We start from the raw sequence: 6,829 nt of genomic DNA, 5'->3' as shown, positions 1-6,829 counted from the left end.
TCTGAAACCACCATGTTTCGGTTTCCAGATTCAGTCCATGAGATAATATGCTCCGCCACCCTTGATTTCTAGATTCTTTTCCATTCCTCTCAGGGATTCACCCGCCACATTTTCAGGTTGTAAAGCTTCTAGTTGTGCCTCCTTAAATTGTGTGGATAAGTGGGAATGGATAGTCATAGTCAGAGATTTGACTCTCCGACCAGTGTATTCTTTACGACTGAGGGCGTCAGCTACCACGTTGGCCTTGCCAGGATGATAACGAATTTCACATTCGTAGTCATTGAGTAACTCAACCCATCGTCGTTGTCGCATGTTGAGCTCCTTCTGATCAAAAATGTGTTGAAGGCTCTTGGGATCGGTGAAAATAGTACTCTTTGTTCCGTACAAGTAGTGTCTCCAGATCTTCAGAGCAAATACCACTGCTCCTAACTCAAGATCGTGTGTCGTATAGTTCACTTAGTGTTCCTTAAGCTGTCGAGAGGCATAAGCAATAACCTTCCCTCTCTACATAAGAACACAACCAAGTCCTTGGTTCGATGCATCGCAATACACTACAAAAAATCTTCTATTCCTTCGGGGAGGGATAGTATCGGTGCGGTGCACAAGGCCTGTTTCAGCGTTTGGAACGCCTTCTCTTGTTTCGCTTCCCAGTCAAAGTCCACGCCTTTCTTGGTTAATGTAGTAAGAGGTTTCACAATGCTAGAGAAGTTCTTTATGAATCTGCGATAGTAGCCAGCGAGACCTAGAAATTGACGAATCTCTGTAGGTGTCTTTGGTGCCGACCAGTTCTCAATGACCTTAATTTTGGAGGGGTCCACGTGTATCCCCTTCTCGCTAACAACGTGGCCCAAAAATTCGACTCTTCGAATCCAAAATTCGCATTTAGAGAACTTCGCATAGCGCTTCTCCAATCGCAATGTTTCTAAGACTTTTCGTAGGTGCTGACTATGCTCTTCCTTACTTCGGGAGTAGATAAGTATATCATCGATGAAGCCGATGACGAACTGATCTAAGTAAGGACGGCACACCCTATTTATTAGGTCCATGAATACTACTGGTGCGTTGGTTAATCCGAACGGCATCACTACAAATTCGTAGTGTCCATAACAAGTTCGGAAGGCTGTTTTGGGAATATCATCCTCTATTACTCATAATTGGTGATATCTGGATCGTAGATCTATCTTCGAGAAGTAGTTTTCTCCTTTAAGTTGATCAAATAGGTCGTCAATGCGGGGTAGGGGATAACGATTTTTGACAGTAAGTTTGTTCAGTTCTCTGTAGTCGACGCACATGCGGAACGATCCGTCTTTCTTCTTCACAAACAAGACCGGTGCTCCCCAAGGTGAGAAACTTGGTCTAATGAATCCTTTTTGACGAAGTTCGTTAAGCTGACTGGAAAGTTCTTGCATCTCTTCTGGTGCCAGACGATAAGGCGATTTCGCTAATTGGGTAGCCCTTGGTACTAAGTCGATTCTGAACTCGACTTGGCGTTGTGGTGGTAATCCAGGTAGTTCTTCTGGAAAGATATCGGGAAAGTCGCGTACTTCTGGAATGTTCTTGATGTCCTTCGATTCCAGACTCGTATCGACGATGTGTGCAAGGAATGCTTGACAATACTTCTGTTGGATTAGTGTCTAAGTCCATAACTATTTTGGTATGTACTTGACCCGATGGTGCATGGTCCTTTTGGGTTGCCTTCACCAAAGCAACTTGATTGGAGAAATAAATAGAAAGAGAGGATAATATGATTTATTAATATGTTATAAGAATAATATATTAAAGGAGAAATCATATTTGTTTAATTAATATTGGTCAATAATTAATTAAGAATTAGTTTTGTGATCATATGTAATTAATTAAACTAGAGGGGCTGAATTGTAATTATGTGATAGTTACAAAAATAAGGTAAGGATTATCTTTTATATATGGTGGACGAATTTAAGGTTGGAAAGCCTTAGAATTCGAGTATGATAAGGATTCATGGATTATCTTATTGGTTGCTTAATGGATAATCAACTAGATAAGGATAATGACTGAAACCCTATCTCTACACCTATATAAACAACCCCAAGGTCATGAATTCGTGTATCCCTTCCCAAATACGAATTCTAACCTCCCTCCTCTCTCTATATACCTTCTCCACTTGCTTATGGTGTTTGTGAGCCATTAGAGGAGTGACACTTGTGACTCTTTGCTTTCCAAGGTCAATTCAAGGAGGAATTGGATTGTTATTGCTATATAACAATCAAGGTATGTTCTTAAACCTATTTACATGTGAATTCTGATTTCCATATGCTAGTATTAGGTTTCAAAGTCTTGGATTCAAAGTATGTACAATAGAGAAACCTAGATCCGAGCTTTAGGGTTTGTATGAGCACATAGGATGTCTTATGACCAAAACCCATCAGTGGTATCAGAGCCTTGACTGGTTTCTATTGTATTGATGCTTGATATGTTTAAAAAATTCGATTTTTGGTGTTCTGCTTGATGGACTCGGCGAGTCCCACTGTGGACTCGGCGAGTTGCCCCTACTCGGCGAGTTCCAGAGGGTGACTCGGCGAGTCGGTGCGTCAGACAGTGCTTATCTCGGGATTTCTTGCTGTTTTTTAATTGGGATAATTACCTTATCATGTTAGATTAATATTAATCCGATTATATGATATATTTGACTATAATTTTAATCTAATTGAAGATATTTATCAATTAATAAGATAATTGTTTCCTTATAAGATAATTGATTAATTATTTTAAGTAAATTGATAAATTGTTTTGCAAGAAATCATCAAATATGGATAATTATGTGATTAAATGTTAATTTGAATTATTTGTTATTTGATCCTTGTTGTTGTGAAAAGTTTCATATTTGGCCCTTTAGGTTTTATAGTTTAAATTTGAACCCCAAAAGTTTTGTTGTTTTGAAATTTAAATAGTTGAAACCCTAATGTTTTGAAAAAAGGTTTCAAAACTTGCCCTCAAGTTTTGGAATTTAAATTTTGATTAAATAGTTTAATTTTGATGCATATTTAAATTCTAAACCCTAATGTGTTGAAATGTTTCAAAACTTGCCCTCAAGTTTTGGAAATTAAAAGTTGATTAAAAGTTTAATTAGGAATGTTAAATTCTAAAACTCTAGTATAGTTTTGAAAAAGTTCAAATCACACCCTTATGGTTTTATTAACTAATTAAGGTGTTTAATTAAAGAGGTTTAATAAATCCATAAAAGTTTAGGTTTACAATTTAAGTAAATTAAAAGTATAATTGTTAAATTGAACCACCTAATATTTTAAAAGTGTAAAATACACCCTATACTATATATAACATTAAAAGTCTAACATTATATATATGTATAACTAAAAGTCAGTCTTACCGTTAGTAGGCCTCATTCACGAAGCTGGTCTATAAGGGGTGTTTAAGGAAATTGCCTATAAAATGGCGATTGAATGGGTATCCACTCTTACCCACCGCACTCTTGACTAGTGGAGGGTCGTTAGCCGAACGGGTAGGATAGGACGAAACCTTCCATTATAAGTATAATGAATTACTAAAGTAACTAAATGTTTTCATAAAATTCCCAATCTTAGTTACTTAGGCAAAAGTGAATTGATGCAATTCCATGAAATTACACTTTGTGCCCTTGCGAAGACGTTAGTGGAGCGTGTGTGGTTAACCGGCACACTAAATGGGTCTAAGCAAAGGTAGCAAAGGGTGACTCAATGTTTGTCATAGTTCGGTGGAGCGTGTGTGGTTTACCGGCACATCGAATAGGTGACTGTAACATGTGAGTGCACCATGTAAGTTTGCATGGTTATTCACACCCGCTTTGTGATCCTCGGCATCCCAGTCACAAACAAGAGGGGCATATCGAGATATAAACATGCCATTGAAAGTTCAATGTATCTCAAAGGATCTAGGAGTTTTCATAGATTTAAAACTTAAATTTCTTTTTCGTTTTTCATGGTGGAAATTAGTGAATCGTCATTCACTTACCTTCAAATATTCTGCAATTAGGGTTACGGCATCCCTCTCCCGAGTTGTAGAATATTGTGTTGGGTCCTAGCCTTGGAATTTTCTTTTTGGGTGATTTACCAAGGACTCAATCAATCAACTAACTTGAATTTGTTTTTGTTTTCTCCCGTTTTGTAGATGTCAAAGTTCGACAACTATGGTCTTCCCAAATCCCGTGGAACAAGTATTCCACATGAAGATGGTATTCCACGATTTAATCGAGGAACGAGAAGTCATGCTTCACTTCCTCCTCCTCCTCCTATAGTTCTCCCAAACCCACAAGATTGTAAAATTGAAAGGTTCAATATCACTCAAGCCCTTTTGGCAAGTAAACATAAAGAAGGAAAGTCGGTGTGTGCACACGTCCTAGGGATGAAGTCGCGCATTGATAAACTAAGAATGATGGGATCCGTCGTTAGTAAAGAGATGGCTGTTGATTGGGTTCTTCAGTCACTTCCCAACTCATATAGTGAGTTCGTAAGAGAGTACTATATGACGAACCACAACGTGACCCTTATAGATCTCACCTATATGCTTATTGCTGCCGAATCAGCAATGGTTTGGCGCAATAGAAAAGCAAAGTTGATTGGTGAATCTGCCTTCAAGACCTCTATGGATATAGACAATGGCAATGAAAGACATGCAATAATCAAAAAGTTCGATCATAAGAGAAAGGCGATGTCTGAAGTAGTTCCATGTGTTGATCCAAAAGAGTCAATTTGCTTTTATTGCCAAGAGAAGGGGCATTGGAGACGAAGTTGCCCTAATTACCTAAGAGATCCAAGAGATGGGAGAGTCAAAGGTATGACTGCGCTTTAGGTAAAAATCCACTATCTAACTCCATTAAGTTCCTACTCATTGATCCTTGATACATGATGTAATAAGATTACATTTGAGTGTTTTGTAGGGTCGGTGAAAAGAAAGGAAGCTTGATAAGAGAGCAAGATGAATCTAATCACAAGAGATGGATCTCGATCGCATGGACTTGAAGATTAGATTTTGAGCTTAGAAAGTTATGATAGAGTTGTTAGAAATTTTCTTTTGAAATACATAGTTTTCAATGGATTTTGCATTGTAAGGACAAATTTTTCCGCTGCTTTTATAAATAAAGTAAATTTTGTTTGACTTATTTATTTAATTGTTTATTTCCTTACAATGAAATCATTATGAAAATCCATGTTTGAATGGATATGATTCTTGTTTATGTTATTTATGGAAATGTCAAGAATTTACCAAATAGGGAGAGTTTCTCATCGCCCAAAGTTTCAATTGGACAGAAATTTGGAATCACGCAACTTGGTTGCATGATGAATGAGAAATTCATATTTGGAAATTAGACCAATTCGTTGACAAAGTGTCAAGTGAAGGACTAGGAGATCAAGTACACAAAGTAGTGTGTTGATCAAGTTCACCATAAGAATAACAAAGATATTCGTCATGATTTACTAAAGGCTTAGTAAATATGATTATACTTACAAGATTAAGTGTAATTCTAAATTGATTAAAGGGTTTAGATCAATAGTAGAATGAATAAGAAGAATCAAGTAGGCAGAAAGATAAAAGTTTTTCCATTCTAAGAAGAAGGGAGAGTAGCTTTTATGCTTTATGATATGTCTTAATGATTAAGAACCATATCTCAATTGATCCTCTAAGTGAGTCTTAGTACAGTTGTATGTCTAAGAAAAGGAATCAAGAATTGAAGAAATGGTTAAATCAATAAGTCAATCATACTTCGTTCCAAAACAAGTCTTAAAGTTAAGATTGTGACAATGAGTGAAAAGTATTAAGAAGGTTTAAAACATTCATTAAATGTGGTAAGTTGTGAAAAGACAAAGACCAACTAGGACCAATTTATGAAGTGTTTTGATAAAAACTACACTAACTCTTGAATATTTGTTTGTCAAGAAATGGTTATTGACAAGAGAACCTTATATGTCAAGGAGTCAGTGGGAGTCTTAACTGTCTTGAAAGGTTTCAAGAACAAATCAAATAAACCTTATCGATCATCACTAGCACACGAGTTGAGGTTTACAACCTATCGTATTGACATTATTTTGATTATGTGCTGTTCCAATTGAGTTAATTATGCATATGAGTTCTATGAGTTCTCATCTTGAATGCATAAAAGGCAAGGCACCTTAATCAATGAAAGGTACATTGATAAGAAAGGGTGAGATGCTTAACTACTTGGAAGACGTGGTGGGCAGCTGTGCTACCATGAGGCAAGAAATCAAGATTAAGAAAGTTCGATCCATATGAGTTTGAATTTGTCGTAAACGTTGGTTTTGACAAATTCACATGGATAGGAACATTTACACCGTTTAAAATCTAAGTGTCATAAGATTTCCTCCTTCATGAAAATGATTGTGAGGAAATGCTTTCACTAAGAAAGATTTTAAGAAGATAGTGATTGTAAAATTGCATTCTCGAATTCAATTATGGTTACGGCATCCCTTTCCATAATTTGAATTGTGAGGTTCGGCAATTAGTCTTAATTGTTTAGACACACATATGAACTATCGAAGGCAAATGTGTATAAGTTCAAGAAACATTGATGAAAGATTATCAAAGCACTAAGTATTAGAAACATGAACTTAAGAAATTCAATAAGCATTGTTTTTCTGAAAGTTAAGATGTTTATGAATACATGTCGAAGCTAGTGGGAGCATAAGTGTTATGTTTTATAATAATCATCAAGATAGTGGGAGCATAAAAGTTATGATTGTATGATTATTAAGGAAAGTATTGCAAGATTAGCAATATTAATTATAGAAAACAAGAGTCATACTTTGCAAAGTCGCAATAGTTGAAGAGTTGTTTTGCT

Source organism: Lactuca serriola, chromosome 2 (genome assembly GCF_051521515.1).
Source record: "Lactuca serriola cultivar US96UC23 chromosome 2, Lser_US96UC23_V15, whole genome shotgun sequence".
NCBI classification, from domain to species: Eukaryota; Viridiplantae; Streptophyta; class Magnoliopsida; order Asterales; family Asteraceae; genus Lactuca; species Lactuca serriola.
This window is presented reverse-complemented; position numbering follows the sequence as displayed.